The sequence below is a fragment of the Tamandua tetradactyla genome, chromosome 17 (genome assembly GCF_023851605.1).
Source record: "Tamandua tetradactyla isolate mTamTet1 chromosome 17, mTamTet1.pri, whole genome shotgun sequence".
Classification (NCBI taxonomy): domain Eukaryota; kingdom Metazoa; phylum Chordata; class Mammalia; order Pilosa; family Myrmecophagidae; genus Tamandua; species Tamandua tetradactyla.
In genome coordinates, this window is record NC_135343.1 from 73034660 (window position 1) to 73059053 (window position 24394).

The window sequence follows — 24394 nt, forward strand, 5'->3', positions numbered from 1 at the left end:
TCTCAGGAAAACCAGTTCCCCAGTAAAAACAAACAAACAAAAAAACTCTTTGTGCATGGTTCTCAGGAAAACCAGTTCCCCAGTAAAAACAAACAAACAGACAAACACACAAACCAAAAAACCTCCTTGTAAATCTTATAGGAAGAAAAGGGGAAAAAAACAACTTTTAGCACTGATACTACATATTGCTCTGTTAAAGAATTTTCTCTGCTAAAAAGCAAATACACACACACACACAAAAAAAAAAACATGCTAAAAGCTGGAGTTTGACATTCCACTTTCATATGCTATCTTTTTATTAGTGAGTGATAATGGTTTGCTATTAATCAACAGATAATAATTCCATAATCCTATCAAATGGCTCTATATATTTCTACTCCCTTACGACTGTGTTAAATGTTTAACTGTTGTACTTTAAGCCAAAATCAATAACTATGCGTACTGTAACCCAGGTATTGGGCTTACAGAGTTGTTTGTTGTATAAAGAAAAAATTGTTAATGTTGTTGCAAAACTAACAAGCTAAACCATTTAAAATTTTTTTCCCTCCCCCTGTTTTTTGGCCACAAATGGTATTATAATAGTTTGCTTAGTTGAAGAAGAGAGACTAACCGAGGGTAAAATTTTAGCAGTACAGAACTTGCCATCATTTCATTGCCTTGATTCAGTTTTATGTCCGCAGATGCAAAAGAACTCAGTGGCTTTCAACTGTTTACAAATGGAATGAGATTGTAAAATGCGCAGTTTGGCTCTGTTTGAATTATGAAATTTCTTCAGAGATAATAAACCATGATATTTTGGCTGCACAAAAAAAAAAAAAAGAAAAGAAAACAGGAGCTTAGATTGTAAGCTCTTATAGCGGTTACATTTAGTCCAGAGTGGTAATTGTTATTTCTGGATTTTGAGAGGCTGTTTTAAATATGTATAACCTGGGGTTCTAGTTTGTAAACTGCCAGAATGCAATATATCACAAACAGAATGGCTTTTAAAAGAGGGGAACTTATTTAGTTGGCAAGTTTACAGTTCTAAGTCCATGAAAATGTCCAAATTAAGGCACCAACAAGAGGTTACCTTCACTCAAGAAAGGCTGATGAAGTTCAGGGTTGCTCTCTCAGCTAGAAGGGCATGTGAAAAAGTCTGCTAGCTTTCTCTCCTGGCTTCTTATTTCATGAAGCTCCCCTAGAAAGGTCTCTGGCTGCGTGGACTCTCCTGGCTCTCTCCAAAATAGTTCCCTCTTAAAGGAGTTCAGTAAGCAACCCCACCTTGAATGGGCAGAGACACATCTCTATGGAAATGAATCAAAAGTTATCATCCACAATTGGGTAGGTCACATCTCCATGGGACAATCAAAAAGCTCCCACCCAGCAATATTGAATGTGGATTACAGGACATGGCTTTTCTGGGATACACAACAGATTAAAACTGGCACACCTGGTATTTAGAGATAAGACTGAAGCCGATCAGGTCAGGATTAAGGTACTTCAGAATATGGGGGTAAGGAAGACAATATTTGCATTTTAGAACTTCATCTACTCTTTGAGACCAAAGAACTTAAATTTTCCATGGCACATAATCTAACTCAACCTGTCTGAATAGATCATTTAAACAATCCAAATACAGGAAGCCTAGAGTAAGAATAAGGGGGGTTAATCCTATATAGGTTAATGTAATGCTTAGATACATCCCAGAGTATACTAAGCAGATAATCAAAAAATATTGGCAAAGTTCCTTGAAGGATGGGAGAAAAAATGTACTATTCAACTTTACCACCAGGGAAACCCCTGATACTGTGTCAAACATTAGGGACACCCGAATCAATAGGCCTAGCACCTGATCTTAAGGCTTGCTCTTGTGAAACTTATGTATGTAGTGGAGAAGCTTCACCTACCTATAGGCATGCCTAAGAGTTACATCCAGAGAACCTCTTTTGTTGCTCGGATGTGGCCTCTCTCTAAATCTAACTCTGCATGTGAAACCATTGCCCTCTACCCTCCTTGGGACATGACATCAGGGGTGAAAATCTCCCTGACAGTGTGGGACATGACTCCCAGGGATGAGCCTGGCCCTAGCACCATGGTATCAACAATGCCATCCTAACCAAAAGAGGGAAAAGAAATGTAACAAATAAGGTATCAGTGGCTGAGAGAGTTCAAATAGAGCCAAGAGACTACTCTGGAGGTCATTCTTATGCAGACTTCAGTTAGACATTGCTGCCTATCATAACTTGCCAAACTCCAACCAAAACCATTCCTGCCAATCTTAAAGAACACCTAGGGTGTTATATAAGGTTCTACAAAGGTTCCATGCACTAGAGTAACTTTCCAGAAACCTACAACCTCCAGATGGGTCCCTGGTCCAGGTAAGTCCTGAAATGCGGAGGGGCCAGCCTCTCCAGAACATCAACTAGATCCATCCCCAGTCCCATATTATCAACAGCCCCTGCCAACATGAAAAAGTTAGAATGGCTATAGCCCAAATAGCTCTAAAAAGTGAAAGAAAGATCAAAGGTGATGGTGGAATTATTCAGAGAAGGTCGGGTATAACAAATAAGTATGATTGCTGAATCAATATATTAATATTTCTTTTAGTCTCCAGTATCTTAGAGCAGCTAGAAGTAAAAACCTAAAATTGTGGAATTATAACCTATACCGAACTCTGAAATCCATCCTACAACTAATTGTTGCAATATGCTTTGAAATTTATTGCTTTTTTGTATATACTATTTTTCACAAAAAAGAAAAAAATGTCAATTGTGATGATAATTAAAAAAAAAAATCATTGGTTAGATAAAACCCTTGTGAAACCACTCCCAGCCCCCTGGGAAAAAAAAAAAGAACTGGGTCGGCCACCATCTGGCCATTTTTAATCTCAAAAATATCAATTTCAGATCACTCAAACTAAAAATACTTCATGCAAAAATCAGGAAAATATCTAAACAGATCTAAAAGAAATGAAGCAACAGACTATAATTTAGTCAACAAATCCCCTCCCTCTCTTTTCTGCCTGTTTTAGGATTTCAAGTGACAAGGCCTTCTCTGAAGATGATCTCAGAGCATGGTGCCCACATGCGAGAAGGCCCTTAGGAAGGAAGCAATGGTATTAACTGTGACTGAGATAAGAAATAACTGTGGGTGAGAATTAAAAGTGGATATTGTAAGCTCTGTACAGTTTCTATATCTAATCAACTAAGAAAATGTTTCCCAGATGACCTTTCTAATGGTTTACTTGAATTTATGGTGAGTGCAGTATTATGTGAGTGTGCCTTACTAGAAAATAAATGAACAGTGAATATGAGCTCCAAAATCAAGATGGCCAGCGAAGAATCCCCTTGCATAGGTAAGGTCAGTTCAGAAACTGAGAGAAATTCTGGCCTTAGGCAGAGAATTCTGATTCACCCACACAGTGACAAAGAGCCCACTAGGGCATAACCAATGTTAAATGTATTCAAGAGTGAATGACACACACTTACAATCCTGACATGGTCAGATACCTACCTGAGCCAACAGCTAGATGAAATAAATAAGAGGCTACCCTTCCCCCATACTAGGGAGAAAGAATTTCAGAATCAGAAGAAGTTTTAGGAGGTTGTTTTAGTTTGCTATTGCTGCCAGAATACAATATACAAGAAATGGGTTGGTTTTTATAAAGCAGATTTATTAATTGAAAAGTTTACTGTTCTAAGGCCATAAAAATGTCCAACTAAGGCATCCAGAGAAAGATTCCTTGACTCAAGAAAGGCCAGTGGCATCCAGGACACCTTTGTCAGCTGGAAAGGCACATGGTTGACATCTGATGGTCCTTTGGCTTCTAGTTTCAAACAGCTTGTGTTTGCCTTCTGCATCTTCAAACATCTATCTGTGTTGGCTCTGTGTTTTTTCCAAAATGGTTCCCTCTTAAAAGACTCTAGTAAGCAAATTAAGACCCACCTTGAATGGATGGAGACACATCTCCATGGAAACAACCCACAAGTGGGTGGGTCACATCTCCATGGAAACAACTTAATCAAAAAGGTCCCACCCTACAATATGAAATCAGGATAAAGAACTTGGTTTTTCTGGGGTACACAACAGTTTTAAACTAGCACAGATGTCATTCAGATAGGTGACCGACTGGGTCTTTTGGCATTATTAAGCTAAGAATCTTTGCTCCAAAAAGAAGTTACCTTCCAGAAAGGCTAATGCCATCCAGAACACCTCTGTCAGCTGGGAAGGCACATGGCTGGTACATGCTGTTCCTTTGCTCCTGGCCTCCATTGCTTTCAGCCTCTGTTTCCTGTGGCTTCCTCTATAAGCATCTGTGGGTCTTCACTTAGCTCCTGCAGGCACAGCTCTGGGCTATGGCTTAGCATCTCATGGGAAGGCACATGGCCACATCCACTGGTCTCTGCCCATGTCTGGGTATCTGCTTGTGCTGTCAGCACGCCAAGCGTCTCCAAACATCTGCGTCCCTGTCAATCCTGAAACAACTGTTCTCCAAGTGATTGTATCTGAGGTTTCTCCAAAATGTTTCCCTTTTAAAGCAGTCTAGTAAACTAATCAAGACCCACCTGAAATGGGTGGAGTCACATCTCCATCTAATCAAAAACTCAAACCCACAATTGGGCGTGTCACATCTCTGTGGAGATAATCTAATCAAATGTTTCTGCCCACTGCCCTGAAATACTGAATCAGGCTTAAAAGAAATGGATGTCCCCACAAGATTGGATCAGGATTAAAACATGGCTTTTCTGGGGTATAGAATAAGCTGGCACACTATCGAAAACTATAGGTGATTTTATGAAGAAATGTATAACTGGCACAAACCTCATGGGCTCCTTTATTAACCTAGATTACTTTTGTTTTGTTAAATATACCTCTGCAGGGCACAAGCACATACAATCCATATGATTGGTAAATTACATTAAGCAGCCTTCAAAACAAGCAAAGTAAAAACACAAAAAAAATACTACTAGGAAGTTGTTTGGGGTAGCAGCAACTCTAGGTCTCAATAAGGACACATTCCACTTAACTACAGCTTTTTGAGAGGATTAGGGCCATCGTTTTCAATTTTGTATTATTTGTGTGCATGTTTTTATCAAAGATGCTACATTTCTTCATAGCCTTGGAAACCGACTCAGCTGCACGCTCCTCCCACTTGGTGTTTAGGCTCCTGTGAACTTTATTTTAACAAATGAAAGGACGTTATTCACCTTTTGGTTTGTAAACATATGAAAGTGTCTGTAAGTTCTCTAACTGCTCTGTGTCAGCATTTACATTACATAATAAATTAATGGGGGGAAAATCCTCTCAGCATGATAGTCCTCAAAAGTTACAACCTAACCTATTTACAGAAAAGAAACCAAGGCCCTGAAAGCAAAATGACTCTCTTAGTCATCCTTCGCCTTTGGGATGGAATTTGAAACTGAACTATCCCAATTGGTAACATCAACTCTTGCCTCTAATATGTGACATTAACAAGACTGGGAGAAGGTCAGTTCTGGGGAAAGCTTTTCTCCAAATCTTCATGTATGACCAAATCCAGGACAAAGAATCACCAAGTGAAGAAAAGGAAGAAGGGAAGGCAGTTCTTACGAATTTGCTCCAGGAATCCTTCAGACATGCTTTTTAATTTCCATCTTTGTGAGCACCACAGGATCGGGAAATGACTTCCTGGACTCAGGCCAGTCCCTTTAGCCTCCTCCCCATTGTTCTTCCTTCTGGCACTATTAACCTGGGGTCCTTCCAAAGCCTAGCCAGGAAGGAAGAGCAAGGTCTGTTCTGGCACAATGCTGAAAGATATCTGGTTCATTCCGTATGTGCGGAGCTATGCAAATCACCTCTCTTTGTTTGTGTGAGTATAAATATCGGTCACTAACAACCAAAGCTCTGTGCTGAAGATGGCAAGGAAATAAAACCTATCTAAATCACAATTTTGATTTGCTCTTCCATTGCTTCTGCTGGTGCCCAAGACTAAGGTGGAGAGAATGGCCAAGGAGAAGATGGAGACGACGGGGGAGTTAGAATGGAGCTTGTTACCCCCAGCTGAAGTTTCCCAAGTGGGAGGGATCTTCCTACAGAAGAGCGTATGTGACATCTGGGATAAACTCTGGAACTTCCAAGCCAAGCCTGATGACTTGGTCATTGCTTCCTACCCTAAATCAGGTACAGAAACTGTCACAAAAGAAAAAGGAAATGGAAATCGGAGTGTTTGTCAGCTCTTTTTAAGACCACGTGGTAAAGTTCAAGAGCAAGGAAAGCAAAGTACTTGTCTATAAGTCGGTAGCATGGTAAAGGATTTAAGTTTTTCTATAAACCCATAACGTTATTTTTAGAGATAGAATAGTTTAACTTATTTAAAATGTATAACTAGCCAAAGCAGATTACTGTGATTAAAATATCCAAGTTAATAATTTTTCCTTTCATTCAATAACTGTTTATCAAGAACCTTCTAAATGTCACACACTAGACTGGGCACAGAGATAGACAAAATGGTCATTATCTTTGCCCGGCCAGTATGTACAGTCCAATCTGTAGAATGACATTAAACAAATCATTACACAGATCTGTGATTACAACCTGGGCTAAGAAGGAAATGTAGAGGGTACAATGAGAAAATAATAATTTTGAACCAGGAAGGTGTAGTGAAGAAATTCTGTGCCACTGTGATTGTTACACAGGGAAGGAAGGTTTGTATTTGCAGGACTTGCTGATAGTGGGTGGTGAAGGAAAGAAAAGAGACAAGGATGACTCCAGGTAGATGACAGTGCCAAGTACTGAATCAGGTAGCCCAGATCTCAGAATGGGACAGGGAGTCTACAAGGCTGTCAGATTAATTAAAGGAGATCAAAAGTGGAAATGGAAAGACAATAAATGTATGTTTCTACTTTCTACTTTCCAGATTAAAAAAAAAATTGTAATTTGGACTAGGAAGGGGATAGTGGAGATGGTGAGGTGGGAAAAAATTGGGACATATTTTGGATATAAAATTACTTAAGAAGTAAGAGGAAGGGATGAATTGAGGGTGCTTCTCTTTTGGCTTGACCAATTAAATGATCCCATGTACTGGGAGAGGAAAGCCTTGGAGAAAGATATTGGCCCTTAAAGTGAGGATGGCAGGAAGGTGATTCTATAGTCCAGTATTGGATATGTTAAGTTTGAATGACTTTAACACCATCAAATATAGATAGGAAGGCAGCTGTTAGATATAAAATATGGAGTGATGCTCACTCTAGATGGAGCTGTAATTGGAGTTGCCAACTATATAGTGGAACCTTGAGTTCGCTAAAGCAAAGTCTGAGACATGACTTATTGAAGGGGTGGTCTTTGGGGAAAAACCTGTAAGAGTGTGGGTAGGACAGGCTAGGGAAAGGGACCAAACAAGAATGTGGTCTTGGGGAAGGGGCCAAGCAAAGATGTGGTCTCGAGTAAAGTCTAGCCTTGGCCTGACCCATGGGGTCAGGGAAATGTGGTGGGGAGAAGAGAAGGGAGGCATAAAGAATAGAGCTGTGAGGTTTTAGCAGCCAACACTCACAGCAGCTGGAGGCGGGGTGGGGGTGGGGGGGCGGTGTGAATGCACCAGCCTGGGAAAGGGGATCTGGGGAAGCTACCAACGGTGTCTACTAAAGATGGTTTTTGAAACAATGGAAATCAGTGAGATTATATAAGGAGCAAATGTAAAATGAAGCCCTGATAAGTTTCACCACTGATATCTTAGACAGAGAAGAAGTGAATCTTTAGAGCTGGAAATATCTGAACTGACTGCCCATCCTGATCAAATTAATCATAGAACTGGCACTAATAATGGTGCTTAGTAAACTGCTCCAACCACAGCCTAGAATAGCCCCTGGGATTTCTTTCACGTTACCAGTACTATCAATGCAGAATCTATTTGAACTCCCTGAGGAAAAATGGCAGAATTATCACAGACAACTAAGCCTGGGTTTTTTACACAGCAAGCCAAGTTATTCATATCACATTATTACCAGCTTCCCTTGAAGATAAGACTTGCTAACATGGAAGAAGAAATAGTATGTTTGTAAATTTGAGCTAATTTTAAAAAGAGAACTTAATTCTAGTGAGAAGCTTATCTCTTTAGGACTCAGGAAGACTGAGCCTTTCCCAAGACAAACCCAAGAGATTAGGGAAAGAACATTTTTCCTGAGGCCATAGTTATGAGACATAAGACAGCACGGATCTAATGCTAGTATGACCTTATAGTTTGTCATCCAAACTCGAATACCTTGAGAGTGAAAGGGTGCACAGTTAATTATTATGCTGTGACAACAGGAATCAGCCTGTATTGCCCTGGGTTAAAGTCGCCCTACAAAACACAATGCTAGGTTCCAGGCTCCAGTCTGCTACTTACTCTACACCAGACTTTCATGATCCTAAATCATTTTCCTCTCTGCTAACCCAGCTCCTTTTCTGTGTAGTTGCAGGTTGGGTTCCTGGGAGACAGAATCTGGGATAGAGATAAAGTGTGTGGGGATGTTGAATAGGGAATGCTCTTGGGATCACTATGGAAGAGAAGGAAGTTGGATTGAGCAGAGAGAGAAGTTGGGCTTCAATTCAGTCCCAGGGAAAGCCAACCCTGTAGGAGTCCCTAAGCTGGGACAGTCCTTACAAGTTGGTGCCATCCCAGCTGGGTTTAGGGTGGTAGGACCTTTACAACTCTGTATCAAGCTGCCATTGGATGCAAAGTGCCCCATGAAGGAGGTATGACATTAAGCAAATTGACTCTCTCAAGCCAATGAGAATTCTGAAGAGAGAAGGAAGAGCTGGGGGCTGTCTACCAGCAGCACTCCCAGCAGTTGAGGGAACAAATCCATTTCTGAAGAGGAATCAGGGCAGCATATCTCAGCACATTTAACTCTACCATGTTTGTTATCAGTGACCCACCCAACGTTTTCCTATGTACCCAAATGTATCATTTCTGTGATTCATCTCTTTCTTTCAGTCTTATATCTAATCAGTCACAAAGACATATCAATTCCCAATTTGATAGTCCATGATGATTATCTTTCCTTTCTGAGCCTGACTACAACACTTAATAGCTGAATTTCTGAAGATAATCTATATGTATGATCTGATGTTTTTGAAGGCAGAACCCTGATATGAAAAGGAATATTCAGTCAAAGCACGGAGCTTTGTGCCAAGATGAGAAAGGACAGAAAATAGAAGTCTCTCAAATAATGAGAATAATTTAAACTGGTGATCTTGAAGAACACTCTGAGGCAGGAAATATGTAGAGAGAAAAGGAGAGGAACCAGAAATCAGCTGTGTAGCCTTTCCTTTTGCCAGAGCTTGCCTGACCTATGTCATGGCTCACTGGGGTGCAATTCAGGTCAACATCCATATCTAAGAAGATGCCAACTAACAAGGAGAGTCTATGGAAGGGCAGGCATAAAAGGGTGCCAGAAGCCAACTAGTTAGTGATAATTCTAGGAGCATGGGCTAGTCGGATTTATCTCTCCAGGGGATAGAAGGCTTGTTACTAGTGAGTACTAGTCATGGTGTCAGGGTTGCAGACCAAGTCTGGAGTATGAGACAAGTAAGTCTGGCCTAGACCAACTCCAAAGAAATAGATTCAGGGGCAACTGAAGGAGCCAAAGTTTCCTGATATGCTCACAAGGTTTATGACAGCAAATCTAAATCCAAATAACTCGCAGATCTGATTCAGAGTCTGCAGGTAGAGGGAATTTAAGACCTCATCTGAGAAGTTCCAGGAAAGACAGAGCCCAACAGCCTCCCTCATAGTCCATAAAAAAGGAAGCAGAGACAAGCTATGTATAGGAGCTGTCTATTGCTCCCAAAACATGGATTTGGCAGAACCAAACATGGCCATACAAAATTAAATCCATAAAACAGCAGGCAGGCAAAAAGGGTTATAATAGAGGATGACAGTTGATTTTGATTCCAGGAAGGCAAAAGGAGAAATTGGTTTTATTACGTAGTGAGAACCACCCAGAAACTGAGCAGAGATGGTAGCAGAGTATAGTTTATGTGCTGATTTGAGACTATCGTATACCCCAGAAAAGTAAGGCTCTTTAATCCTGATTCAATATAGTTGGGTGGAATCTTTTTTATTAAGTTGATTCCATGGAGATATGACTCATGCAATTGTAAGTGGGACCTTTTGATTACGATGTGGTTTCCATAGAGATGTGTCTCCACCCATTCAAGGTGGGTCACTTACTGGAGTCCTTTAAGAAGGAACCATTTTGGAAAAACTTTCAGTGCTGACACATACAAGAGAACTTTGGAGATGCAGAAAGAAAATGCTCCCAGGGAAGTCATTTGAAATGAGAAGCCAGGAGAGAAAGCTAGCAGACATGGTCATGGGCCTTCCCAGCTGACAGAGAAACCCTGAACATTATTAGCCCTTTCTTGAGTCAAGATATCTTTCTCTGGATGCCTTAGTTTGGACATTTTTATGGCCTTAGAACTGTGAACTTGTAACTTAATTAATCCCCTTTATAAAAGCCAACCCATTTGGTATATTGGATTTCCGGCAGCATTAACTAAATAAAACAGTCTAGAATGGAGCCAGGAGATAGTGCCAAGGAACCAGAGTGAGGATACTAGGGAAGGGGGAGCCAGAATCATGGAAAACTGGCACAAGGGAATGATGAGATTGACATCTTCTTCCCCAGGGATTACTTGAGCAAGATGTTCTCACATGTATTGGTCCTGGTTCTTAAGTGTACCAGCGCTGACACAGTCAAAAAATTAATAATAATGTTTATTAATTGCCTACTATATGTTGGGCTCTGCATATTTTCTCTTCTAACTCTTAAAACCACTTAAGAAAAAAATGATGCTCCGTGGGTTTAAGTAACTTATCTGAAGCCACCCTACTCTTAACTAGCTGAGGTAGCAATCGAGCCTACACACATCTACACCATGCTTCCTCACGGAGAAATAAGACCAGGTCAACCAAGTGTCCTGGAAGTCAAACAAGGAGAGACACCCTAGAAACCAATGCGGTGGTGAGGCCAAGGAGGCTCAGGGCTGAGACAAACACCCAGAAGTGGAAAAGGATATAGTAGATGAAGCCATATAGAGAAACATATATTACCCCCAAATTCAGCAAAGATTATTTTCCCATTTAAAACCAATGCAGCTTCCTTGTAGAAATCACCACTAAAATTATGTCAAGTTGCTTTTTGTGCCTTTATAAGAGGAACTCTGATAAGCTCATTCATATCTTTTATCATTTAATCTAAACTTTCCAGGCCGTGGACTATTTCAAATTTTTAGATTTCCTTCCATTTCATATAACTAGTATTACATCAACTTCACATTTCTAAAACAAAAAAGTGGCTAGACATGGGGTAAACCATTTAGTAAAGCCAGAGTTTAATGGTAAAAGTGAGTGTTTGGAAACTTACATGATTTTCCTCAAATGGAAATATTTTTAAAAATCAGTAATGAAACCCTATTGCTACACATAATAATTATTTGCTTTATCATTTTATAGGAATTCTGTTGCATATTCATATCTTTTAAAGTGGCTTACTGGAGTACAAAAATGAATAAGATAATTTCTGCCCTCCCTCTTTCTGGTGAGGAAAAGATAATCTTATTAGTCTGTTTCAATTCAATGTAGTAAACAACACAAGTGAGATAACCATAGTTATAAATTAATTCAGCTAATAACATTTTGTAAAGGTCATCATAAGTTACAGAAAATCAATAACCAGCTCCTAAGTTCCTTCTTTCTACTTTATCCCAGGAACCACTTGGACACAGGAAATTGTGGATCTGATACAGAATGATGGAGACGTGGAGAAAAGCAGGCAGGCACCCATTAACTTACGACAACCTTTTTTAGAATGGAATAAAACAACAATCACTGGTAAGTTTCTAACTGAAAAAAAAGTAATCACGATCTATAGGTGGACAATTTTGGAGTAGAGAGTTTGAAAGTCTAACCCGCACTGTAAAAAATTCAATTTGATCCACAATTTTTAATACTGGAAGAAAGGGGTTTTTTTTCCCTCATGCAAATCTAGGTATATCTCTTCTCTTAAAAATGTATTTAGCCTTAACAATTAACGACATAGAAGTACAGTCTCTTTTTGAAATGAAATAAATGTGCAACGAGTTACAAGTGTGAAGGCGTATCTACACAGCTCTCCCCAAACAGATTTCCTTTGCTTCCCATGTGAGACCCCAGTGCTAAAGCTAAGAAATCCCTGTTGTCAAGGGCTCCTGGTATCCAAAGTTGGAATTCATAATACATTTACCATGGGCATATTATATATTGTTCAGTTATAGCTAAGATTTCCATAGTACTTACCATGGGCCAGGTGTTATTCTGAATGGTTCATCTGTAAATTCATTTATTCTTCACAAAACAGTTATGGTGTAGCTACTATTATTATCACCACTGTAGAGACAAAAAATTGAGACACAAAGAAGTTACAATTTACCCAAGAATCCACAGCTAGGAGGCTGAGCCAACATGTGAACCTAGAAATTCTTTTTCTAAGGTCCATGCACTTAACCAGTAAACTATACTATATATGAATGTGTGTTTATGTATGTTTACCATGTGGAATATGAGTGCATTGTGTATATCATCATCCAAAGTATATGATGGAATTAAGTAGATTCCGGTGGACTGGCATATTGTATACATTTAAATCTTTGATACGTTGCCTTTGCTTGGTACATTATTTATAATTATGCAACTTGAATAACACTGCCTCCATTTGGAACTGATTTACGAATTCATCTTTGAAAAATGAACATATGAACAAACAAATGGCCTGAAACCAAATCCTGCTTATTCTATTTTTTTTAACTAGTATAACGTGCCATATTTTCAAGACTGCTCAACATCACACCAGTGTAACAGTGGAAAAGTGTACAAAATTAGAGTTAAAAATAATTCAAGCCAGGGCAACGGTGGCTCAGTGGCCGAGTTCTCACCTGCCATGCTGGAAACCCAGGTTCAATTCCCGGTACCTGCCCATGTTAAGTTAATAAATAAATAAAATAAAATAATTCAGACCAGATTTTGAAAAATATCCTAGGTCTCACCAAGTCATTTTAATTCTATTCTACAAGCCATCCACAGACATTCTTGGATGACCACCTCAACAATTTATTTAATTTTTGTTTTACTTAAACAATAATTTTAAAATAATGTACGCATGTTCTGGGACTGTCTGGATGACCAATTTACAAGCTAAATCCTACCACAGGGTTTCAGCATTTGCATTAGCATTTGTGTTAACAACAGCTCAAGGCCAATCAGTACTATTTTAATCACTGAAGACTAATGGGATGAGAAATGGAGACGGGGACTTAATAATAAATAATTTACCAAGTTAAAGCAATGAATTTAAACATATGCAATGAAACATAAAGTACTAAAAGACAAAAGGAAGAATTATTGTTAACATCAAGGAATGAAGGCCTAAATATGATAGAAATTCCAGAAGCTATATGTGAAAACCTATAATAGCATAAAAATTAAAAATTTAGAAAATTTAAAGAATGAACCAGAACAATTTTTGCAGGAATTGACCTGGCTTCTAAAATGCCTTCTCCGAGAACACTGAAAACTCATCTGCCTGTGCAACTACTGCCTCCATCCTTCTGGGAGCAAAACTGTAAGGTAATTTTGAAACCGAAAATATCCAATGAGACAGAGTCTCCTTATGAGACAATCAGGATCATCTTACTGTGTCAGAGCAGTTGTCCAGGTATGCCCACGTTTTGTCTGCTGGGAGCACCAAGGGGCAGAGTAGGGTACCTGTGATCATCTTCATGTTCTTGATTTCTCATTGATAAAAAATGAGAAATTCACTCAGTATATACCTACACTGAAAAGAGGAAGATGACTAACATCTAAAAGTCTCTATTCTGAACATCCTCAGCCCCTCGGTATAAGGAGGAAGTAAATATGGGCACATTATAGCTCAAGATTTTACACAACTTGTCCAATTATAAACACATTGGATGCAGAAGCAATGGACTGAAAACGCAGGTCTTCTTGATTTGTCAGCCCATGTTCTTCCACTACTCTGTCCTGCCTCCTCTCTGCTTCCTCCAGCCATGAAAGCCTTCCTAAACTCATTCCAGCTTGGCCATGGGGTAATGAGTATTTAAATCATTGGAAGATGGCATTGAAGGAACCCTAGAAACCATATGCTTCACCATCCTCTCAGTTTATTTCACTTGTAGCTAAACTGCTTATTTTAGCCATCTAAGCATGCTTACAAATTCTAGTCAATCGGAGACATGATGAAAACCAGAATATCGTGTCATAATTTTGTAAACATCCAAATTATTTTCCATACTGAAGTCTACAGGGGTACAAATGTATTCTCATATAACATCATTAAGTAGGTCACTAAGGAATTTGTTTTCATAGTTTCAGGGCCCCAAGAGACTATTTAGTTCTTTGTGGTCTAAAGAAGTGATTGGTTTATGGGAAGAGAGGGAAGGTTGCAGTTGGGTACTTGGCACTGAGCCGTTCTCATCAAGATCTATACCTTATATGTCCATAGTTCTCCAGATCTTAGCCAGGGCCTTAATCACTTCTCCTTGCTGACCCAAGCATGTCTTCTTATGTAGATCTAAAGTCCAAAGGAAGAAAGAAATGGCTGAAGTCAAATGCCAGTATGTCGTTAGCATACAGCGAGCCAGGCTTGGGTGGGGTGGCAGTAGAATAATAATAGCTATTATTATAAGGGCAATTTTGTGAGTAAAATAATGGAGAAATACATAAGGCATTATGGAACAGAAAGTTGACAAAGAGAGACAACAAAGAGTAACAGTGGTGTTGAACCATGAAAAATAAGCAGGAGTTTATCAAGTGATAAGGGAGGGAAGGGCATTTCTACTTAGCAGAAGAACAGAAGCCAAGACTCTGGTAATAAAAGAATATGCTCAAGGCTGGAAATGAGTCCTGAATGGTAGGCAGAGGCTGGAGGTGAGGGGCCTCGTGACCACACTAAAGTGTTTGGACTTTTACCTGTTAGGCTACTTGGGTTCCAATGAAGATTTAAATAAGGAAATGCAGTGATCCCATTTACATTTCAGGAAGCTCCCCTGGAAAACTTTGAGGGTGCGGGATGAACAGCAGAATTGGGACAAGATTGGAAGCAGGGATATCAGTGAGGACATGGTGACAATAGTACAGGGGAAGATTCAGGAAGACGTGAATTGAAGCAGAGACAGAGAGAAGACTCATTCCAAATGTATGTAGCAGATGGAATCTACAGGATCGAGACATCCATTGGCTATGGAAGAGAAGGAAAAAAGAAAGATCTACTATGATTTTAGGACTCTAATTGTGTTGATGGTAGTATTATTAAAAGAAAGAGTGAATGAAGGAGGAAAAGTAAATGTGTGAAGACAAATTGAATTTTGAATCTGTTTGGTCTGAAATGCCTACAGGACACTCAGGTGGACATATAGATAGGTGATATGAGTCTATAGCTCAGGAGAGAGGTATAAACTAGAAACAAATTTGTGAGTCATCAACATATGAAATTTAAAGCACTGAAAGAAGATTAAAAAAAAAGAAAAATGTGTGAAATGAGAACAAAAGTCAGAGCCCTAAAAGATACCAACATTTAAATGAATGGTTCTTAAATTTTTAGTAGCTGCAAACCCCATTGAGAATCTGAAGGAAGTTATGTCTCCACTTCTGACAAGAATGCACATCCACATAATGTTTTGTTTACAATTTGGGGAACATTCACAGATCTCTTAATGTTCATCAGCTTAAGATCCCCTGATTTAAGAGAGGAATGGTAGAATAAGGGCGGCCAGAAGAACTAGAGGAGAACCATAGAAAAATGACACCACAGAAGGAGGGAGGGTGAGAGTGACCTGTGGGCAGAGAGCAAAGGGGAAATCAGAGAGCTGGTCAAGGGCAGAGTCATACAGAGCTCTGTGGACCAGGTTAAGAATCTTTAACCTAACCCTAACAGCAATATACAGATATTTAAAAGTTAACCAGGGTGTAACCTTATCAGATTTGCATCTTTAAAAAATCATACTCCATCTGTAGGATGATGAAGAGAAGAGAAAGAAGATACATGCAAATCCTTTAGGACATGATTACTATAAGCACGTACACTATCTGATTTTTTTAACTCCTTGCATCATTTATATTCTGTTTCTCCCACCACGTTAGATGATCTATGTGGCAAGGAATCCGAAGGACAACATGGTGTCCTATTACCATTTTCAAAGGATGAACAAAGGACTCCCTGACCCGGGAACCTGGAATGAGTACTTCGAAACATTCTTGACAGGAAAAGGTAAGTAAAGTGGAAGGAGCCAGTCTTCACCTATTTCTGTAGAAAATAAGATTTCTCCATAAAATCCACCCACAGAAGGAGCTCAGATTGTCCGGTAAGGAAAGATGAGATGGCCCTGTCATCTATGGTGCTCAATGGATTTGTTTCCAGTTACGGTATATTTCCTGAATGAAGCCAAAACAGTGTTGTAGGGTAACAGCTCTAAGCCTATTTTAAACGTTTTACACGGAGTACCTTGTTTAATTTTTAAAGCAACTCTATGAGCTTGGTCATGATATCCATCATTTACAGGTAGCAAAACTGAGATGTAGACTTTAAGGAACTTGCCTATGGATACACTGCTAGAAAATGGTAGGAGCTTGATTGAAGCAAAAGCAGATACAGTTTTGTTCAAATCCTGTGTGCCAAGCAACCATGTTAAAGTCTTCCTAACTGCCTAGATGTTCGATTAGCTTTGACTAAACTGCCTAGGCAACATTTCGACTTGGATGTCTAAGGGGAGTTACCTCATATTTAACATGTCCAGATTCGAACTCCTGATCTTCCCCCCAAAACCTGTACTCTGTCTTCTCCCATTCCTCTACCTCTAATTCATCCGGTTCTAGCCACATCGACCTCCTTCCTATACCTCTAACTCACCAGGCACACTCCTGTTCCAGGGTACACTGACCTCCTTTCTATACCTCTAACTCACCAGGCACACTCCTGTTCCAGGGTCTTTCCTTGCAGTTCCCTCTGCCCAAAAATGCTCTTTCCCTTTCTTCAGGGTTTTACTCGGTGTCACCAGAGAGCCTTTCTCTGGCCACCCTATCAAAGTATCAATCTCTCATAAACCCAATACTTTCCATTTCTGATTGTATTTTCTCCTAAATATGTATAATAATCTAACAAACCACATTTTCACTATTTTATCTTATTTGTCTCCCCCATAAGAATATCAGTTCCAAGAAAGCAGAGCTCTTTGTTTTGTTCACTGCTGTATCCCTGTACCTAGAACTGGGCTTGGCACCTGGTAGATATCATGGAATAAATGAACACATCTCAATATTACCTTGTGAGGTACTATTATCAACCCTCTTTCAGAGATAGGAATAAAAACAAGACAAAACTAAGGCTCAGGATTGTTAAGTAATTTGCCAAAGGTCACACAGCTTTGTCAGAGCTGGGATTTGAACCCAAGCAAACTAACTCCAGACTGTGAGATAGTAATCTTGCCAGCTTCCAAAAGGAAAAAAGCAGTGCTGAGAACAAGATAGGAGGCATGAACCAAGTTTTCCTGTTTTTAGAGTAGCATCTACCATGCCTTCCATTCGTATCCCAAGGAAACAATCATTTTATTTTCTCCCTTTTTCTGCTCTCAGTTTCTCATGGCCCAAACATGTATGTGTCTTCCTTTCAGTGTTTTGGGGATCATGGTATGACCACGTGAAAGGCTGGTGGAAGAAGAAAGACAGTCACCCCATTCTCTATCTTTTCTATGAAGAAATGACAAAAGTAAGAAATATATTTGAATCCTGATTTCACAGTATTTTTTTTCTCAGTTTCAGCTGCATGATAGAAATGAAGGAAAGTGACAGGTAAAAGTTTATCTCAGCAAAATATTTGCATGCCAACTTCAACTTCTCCTTCTACTTTGTATGCAAAACTCCTAACAAGGTAATCTATTTTTTATCAGACTTCCTAAAAGGTAGGCTGTTTCTTCCTCCTCACTTAACACCCTGGGATCAATTCCCACCTCACTGAGAAACATGGAAGAGTTTTCCTGTTTGAACTAGAAAGTTTCTTCCCTCTCTAGGTCTCCAGGTTCCTCCTTCCAGCATTTCCATCTCCTCCCTGACTTGCTCTGACTTGAGAGGAAAAGAATCAGGAATCCTGACAGGAAAGAACTAATAAGGAAGAATGCCCTCATTTTCATTTGTTTACTTTCTTCAAATACTAGAATTAAATTAAAATTTTAATATTAAAGTTAAAATTTCTTAATTTTTAATAAAAATTCCCCAGTAACATCTTTTTCAGTGTAATTCCTGATTCAAAGTCTGTGCCACAAGTTTAGATTTAAAATAAGCTAAAGTATTATGCAATGTATCCTTGGCTAGTCCATAGTTGTCTGAGTTTTGGCTTATGACTTGGACCACTAATCTCATGTCCTTCATTGACCACGGCTGCCTTTCCCTCTTGTCCCTCTGGATCTTCAAAGACAAAATGCATTGCTTCTTTTCTTCCATCTATTTGGCTTTGTGTTAAAACCCCTCTTGCACTCTGCAGCTTTCCTAAGTGTCAAGAGTTCCCCGGCTTCCCACAGCCCTGAGCAGTTTCTGCTGTCCTGAGCCTGTGAGAGTCAGCAAGCTTGCAGCAAGGGCTGGGCTGAAGCCAGAGGGCTGGCGATGCCAGGTTGGCAAGCAGTCCGAGGTCAGGAAGGGCAGGCAGACTAGAAGAGGAAGTTGTTCTAGTTTGCTTGCTGCTGGAATGCAATATACCAGAAACGGAATGGCTTTTAACAAGGGGAATTTAATAAGTTGCAAGTTTACAGTTCTAAGGCCTAGAAAATGTCCCGATTAAAACAAGTCTAAAGAAATGTCCAATCAAAGGCATCTAGGGAAAGATACCTTGGTTCAAGAAGGCCGATGAAGTTCAGGGTCTCTCTCTCAAGTAAGACGGCACATGGTGAACACAGTCAGGGATTCTCTCTTGGCTGGAAGGACGCATGGCGAATACGGTGTCATCTGCTAGCTTTCTCTCCTGGCTTCCTATTTCGTGAAGCTCCCCGGGAGGCATTTTCCTTCTTCATCTCCAATGGACTCTCCACTTCGTGGTGCTGCAGCATTCTCTGCTCTCTCTGAGTCTCTCTCTCCAAAATGTTTCCTCTTTAATAGGACTTCAGAAACTAATCAAGACCCACTCAAATGGGTGGAGACATGTCGTCCCCTAATCCAGTTTAACAACCATTCTTAACTAAATCACATCAACCAGGGAGATGATCTCATTACAGTTTCAAATATACAGTATTGAATAGAGATTATTCTACCTTTAAGAAATGAGATTTATATTAAAACATGGCTTTTCTTAGGGGGCACACTTCCTTTCAAACCAGCACAGAAGTTAAGGCCAAAGAGAGAACTCAGGGAAGGAAACTTCTAGAAGAGACAATTCGTATCTCTACGGAAAACCTCCTCCTCCGGATGAGGTGGAATTGGATCTGAGTACAAAAGGTCTCTGATGAGTTCCGGAAGACAGATATTTCTGTCAATAATAGACTCAGAGCCCAAGAGTCAGACATTGTCTTCATCCGATGGCCCACTTCAAGAGCATCAAAGCAGAAGCAGAGGGAGAGGGAAACACCACAGTGCTTCTGTACTCTGCAAGAGTGATGTGGACTCCATACATGATTTTTTTTAGACCTCCAATTAGCTTGGAGGTTATTTAAACTAAGAGAAAAAGTTCCTAATGTTTTCATGCAATACGTAAATTGTTCTTTAAATGACAACTGTGACAAATAGAAAGAATTAAGGAATGCTGCCATTATGATCCATACAAAACACCAATATTTTTATTGTACATAAACTAAAGAAATGTCTCAAACAGTTTTCAAAATATGAGCCATGGTGGCTCAGTAGGCAGAGTTCTCGCCTGCCATACCCAGAGACCCGGGTTTAATTCCCGGTACCTGCCGATGCAAAAAAAAAAAAAAAGCTGTAGTAGCCAATATATAAAGGGATGCCTTAGGTGGGCATAGAAATGCAATTTGGAAAAGAAACGCGCACACACACACACACACACACTGGAACTACTTAATTTCTTTAAAATCACTGAGCGAGAAAGGCAACACTGACGTTCACATACTGATTTCACACAACTTGTGTACAGTACCTGGACTTTAAAACAAGAGCAAAAGTTAAGACTCTCCTCCTCTATTTTTAGTAAACAATTGCATAGTAAATTTAAATGGCTTCACCCCCCCTAGATTTTATATGGAAATAGCCTTTTTAATTTTTTTGCTTAAAAGAGGGCATATTTGTCACCTTTATACTGATATCACTAGTGTTAATATTCCTTGGGATCTCAGGAGGATTCGTATTCTTTACAGCCGACACAGTATGGGCTGGAGCTTCTGCTAAGCCAGTCTCAGATTCCTCCAGTTAATTATGTGCATCAGTTTGAGTAACAAACTCATTCATGGAAGCCTCACCTGAGGATCTCACCTGCCTCCATACATTTTTGTTTCTCCTATCTGTAGAAGGAAATATGTCTTGCTTATTTTGAAAGAGAGCTACCTCTCCTTCCAAATAGCTTCTTATTTGCAAACTGGGCAAGTCAATAAATTAATAAGATTCACAGATTAAACCCTTCTCACTGTGTCCACTGAGCAACAGCTATTACCTTAGGATGAAACACTATAAATATATATATATATAATTGCTCTTTAAATTGTTTATTGATTTGGCATTTCCAAATCTACATAAAAAATTAAACATAGGTCTTCAAAATTATTGTTTTATTTTTATGGACAAAACAAAGCAACATACAAACACGAACATTCCTAACATATGAACATTCCGTTCTTGGTGTATAATCAGTGGCTCACAATATCATCACATAGTTGTATATTTATCGCCATGATCATTTCTGAGAACATTTGCATCACTCCAGAAAAAGAAATAAAAAGAAAAAACTCATACATACGTACCCCTTTCCCCTCCTCTCATTAACCACTAGTATTTCCATCTACCCAATATATTTTAACCTTTGTACCCCTTATTTTTTCTATACCCCTTACCACTCCCTTTCATTGATCACTACTATTTGAATCTACTAGATTTGACATTTTTTTTTATCAAAATTACTTTTAAACAAATACTTTTAAAATGATGGTTTAAAATATTTTAATCATGCTTAGTACTTTGAGGTTTGACTGCTGTTACATTTGTACTGTTACATTTGTTCCTTAGTGAACTCTCTTTTCTTCTACTCTCCCCCCACAGGATCCAAAAAGTGAAATTAGAAAGGTGATGGAATTTTTGGGGAAGAATCTAAAAGAAGAGGTTTTAGATAAAATTGTCTATAACACTTCATTTGATGTAATGAAAAGGAATCCCATGACCAACTACATACAAGAGATTAGAATGAATCATAACGTTTCACCATTCATGAGAAAAGGTGATGTGTACATTCTGTTTTTCCTCTGATGATAGAAAAAAATATGTATCAATTCATAAATGACTTTCTAACCTTCAAACTTGCTGAAACCACTGTAGCTAGTTATTCCGGAAGTGAGTTCTTCAAAGCTTTACTCCCAAGAACTACCCATGAAGCCCTTATTTCATGGTCAAATAAGTTTGAGAAACTCTACGTACCATCCCCTACGTCCTCATTGAGGTACATAAACATATTAAAGTTTCTGAGAAGAAATTTATTTAATTCTGTATAACCTGAAATTTCAAATATGTTTTGACCTCAAAACTCTTTCTCAAGTAAAGCTACAAAGCTAGTTTTCCTTCCAACACCTTCTGGAGGGGCGGGTAAAGGCCATACGTCTTCAGAGCTAGAAAATGGGGGGCACTTTGATGACCACTTAGTCCTATATCATTATCCCACAGAGAGTGACCAAGGGAGCACGAAGAGTCACTGGAGCCCGACCAGAACAATCCTATGCTACCACATTGCCAACTTCTTAAACAGAGATGAAATTCTACTGTGAACTTGTAATTATTTTAGGAAAATGGGTGAAAAAAAGATTCTAGCCTTTTTGAGTTTGGAAAATAAGCAAAGCTTATTTAATTAATAAGCAAAGAAGAAATTTTCTTTCTGATTTGGTTATGCATTAACTTAATTTTCATTTACGCCAGCTGATAAATTATATGATTATATTACCCTTAGGCAAATAAGCAAATTTACATTTCACATGTGAAAATAACATTTTTATATAGAATCTAAACAAAGCAAAGAAGATGCACCAATCAGAATAGAAATAGCTTGCTATGGGTGCTGTGACCATACTGATGGTAAAAAAAAAAAAAATTGAATATTCTATCACATAAACATGAAACCAAGTTAACCAGCCCTGTAAGTCCTCCATATTCTATTACTTTAATTTAATGATATGTTTACAGCAATGAGAATTTAGACAGGAAAGGCAAATTCTCAGCTGTGTGAAACTATGCACCTCGGTGGGTGCTTTGCCTAAACAAGAGACAAATGTAGGAAAAAAGCAGATAATACTCTCAGGATTCAGCCACTCACATTGGCCTTTCAGTGACCTTTCAAAAGAGGGTAAGAAGGCTAGAAAATCTTAAATAAAATGTTAGATTTCTGAGGATTTTGCTGGTAGATCAAAGAGCCCAAGAGGGTAGTACCAAGAATTAGGGAACCCATGTCCTAGATTTTAGTTCCTCATGAAGTATGTCAGAACCGAAGTTTTTTATTTACAAACGCCTTACCTGCAAACTGGAGTAATGATGCCTATGGCCCCTTTATTCACTGTGATGACAGAAGGATGATGAGCTAATATCTATTTTATCAATTTAAGCATTGAGGAGAAAGAGACTATCTAAATCAAAATGGTCACTGTTCACTAAAATATCACTGAATGTGCTATACTTTACTTTTTTTAGGAACCATGGGAGATTGGAAAAATCATTTCACCATAGCTCAGAACAAGCAATTTAATGAAGACTATGAGAAAAATATGGCCAATACTTCTTTGACTTTCTGCATGGAACTCTAAAAAGCAAAGCAAGAGAGCAAGATGCATTCTTTTCCAGCCTTTGTGAGGCAGAAGAAAAATGTTTCCAAATACCACTAAAGGTTTGTGTGATTTGATGTGAAGGTTTTCAAGCAATGATCTGTACATTCTGTAGCCTCAAATTTCTGATCCGCTGTTTGGAATGGCCCAGTCTAACTTTAGTTATCAAGTAACCATATTAAGCATTTTTCTTCTGTCTACCAGATTTTTACTGTTTAGGTGAATTTCAATATACCAGCATGTCACAATTTAATCATTTCTATTCTTTCTACTTACTCTTTTCTACCTTCAATTATAATTTTTGAATTAAAAACCTTCCTCCGTATCTTTCAAAACTTCTATACCTTACTCAGCACAAATGCCAAGCCCATTCATTTGATAAAAGACATATATTGAGTACCTTATTTATGCTAGAAAATAGAAGGCATGAAAAGATGATAAAAATAAGTTTCCTGCTCCCAAGAAAGGCACAGGCTAGAGGGGGGCCTCAGAGTGGGTACAGTCATTGTATGGCCAATTAAACCGTGATATCCCCTAATCAGATTGCAGACAAAGTGCGGTGGGATTGTACAGAAGAAAATGCAAAGGCCAGATAGCATGGAACTCCAGAAAACAGCAGAGGCAAGTACGGATATGCGGCCTTGGGTGTTTCACTCCCTGGCCTCAAAGCACACCCCATCTCTTTAGGTACCCATGATAATCAGCATTCCTGTCTGCACCATTGCCTAAGGGACCAAGTTCATCCTACTTAACAGTTTATTTCCAAACACCTCAGACACATGTATTATTTCAGCGGTTTCCTGAGGCCCCCAAATCCTTCAAGAACCAGTAGAATAAATTTCCAATAACAAAGCCTAAAAGCAGCAGGAAGTGAAACACCATTTGGGAGAGAATGGAGTGCTCCTCTATCATATTTCCACACCCACCACCGATACCTGCTCTATGGCCAAAACGGTAGGGACTCTTTCCATAAGAGATACTATGTAATTCTGAATGAATAAAATAAACATTAATTAATTATACTCTTAGACTTCCATGTTGAAAGCTTGGGCTAATAACTTGAATTAGAGGGAAAGACGGAATTTTTTCCTTCAAGATGTAGGTTGGACCAGTGATGCAGGCAGGTTCCTTAGGAGCTAAAGGAGACATAGAGACTTATTGGGAAGTAATTTGTTAGGGAGCACTTTATTGGTTAGTGAAGCAAGCAGGACAGGGAAGGGAATAGAACCATGAAGGAAGATGATTCCAGGCAAAATCTAGGAAGGTCAGGGTCATGCCACAGAAGCTGTCCACCTGAAGTGAAGAGAGTAGGGCTTATGTACTCCAAGTGGTGGTGGGAGGATCCATAGTTTAACTATGTTTAACTCACAGTTTAGCTTAAATTCACAGGCAC

General features: G+C 39.1%; 3 long non-coding RNA genes across 4 annotated transcripts in view; 2 read left to right on the forward strand and 1 right to left on the reverse strand.

Annotated features, from left to right (window-relative positions):
• Window positions 1–24394, reverse strand: part of LOC143661755 (uncharacterized) — a 135000-nt gene that overhangs the window by 37850 nt on the left and 72756 nt on the right. The window contains exons 5-6 of one of the 2 annotated variants that reach the window (XR_013164803.1): window positions 12278–12367; window positions 611–799 (exon numbers count right to left, since the gene is read on the reverse strand). This is a non-coding gene — a long non-coding RNA (uncharacterized LOC143661755). The remainder of the gene's footprint in view (window positions 1–610; window positions 800–12277; window positions 12368–24394) is intronic. The other variant, XR_013164804.1, reaches the window with a different exon arrangement.
• Window positions 11710–16256, forward strand: LOC143661757 (uncharacterized). The gene is made up of 3 exons (XR_013164806.1): window positions 11710–11833; window positions 13506–13603; window positions 16136–16256. It is a non-coding gene; the product is annotated as an uncharacterized LOC143661757 (long non-coding RNA).
• LOC143661756 (uncharacterized) lies at window positions 17660–23179 on the forward strand. The gene is made up of 3 exons (XR_013164805.1): window positions 17660–17756; window positions 21242–21416; window positions 22871–23179. It is a non-coding gene; the product is annotated as an uncharacterized LOC143661756 (long non-coding RNA).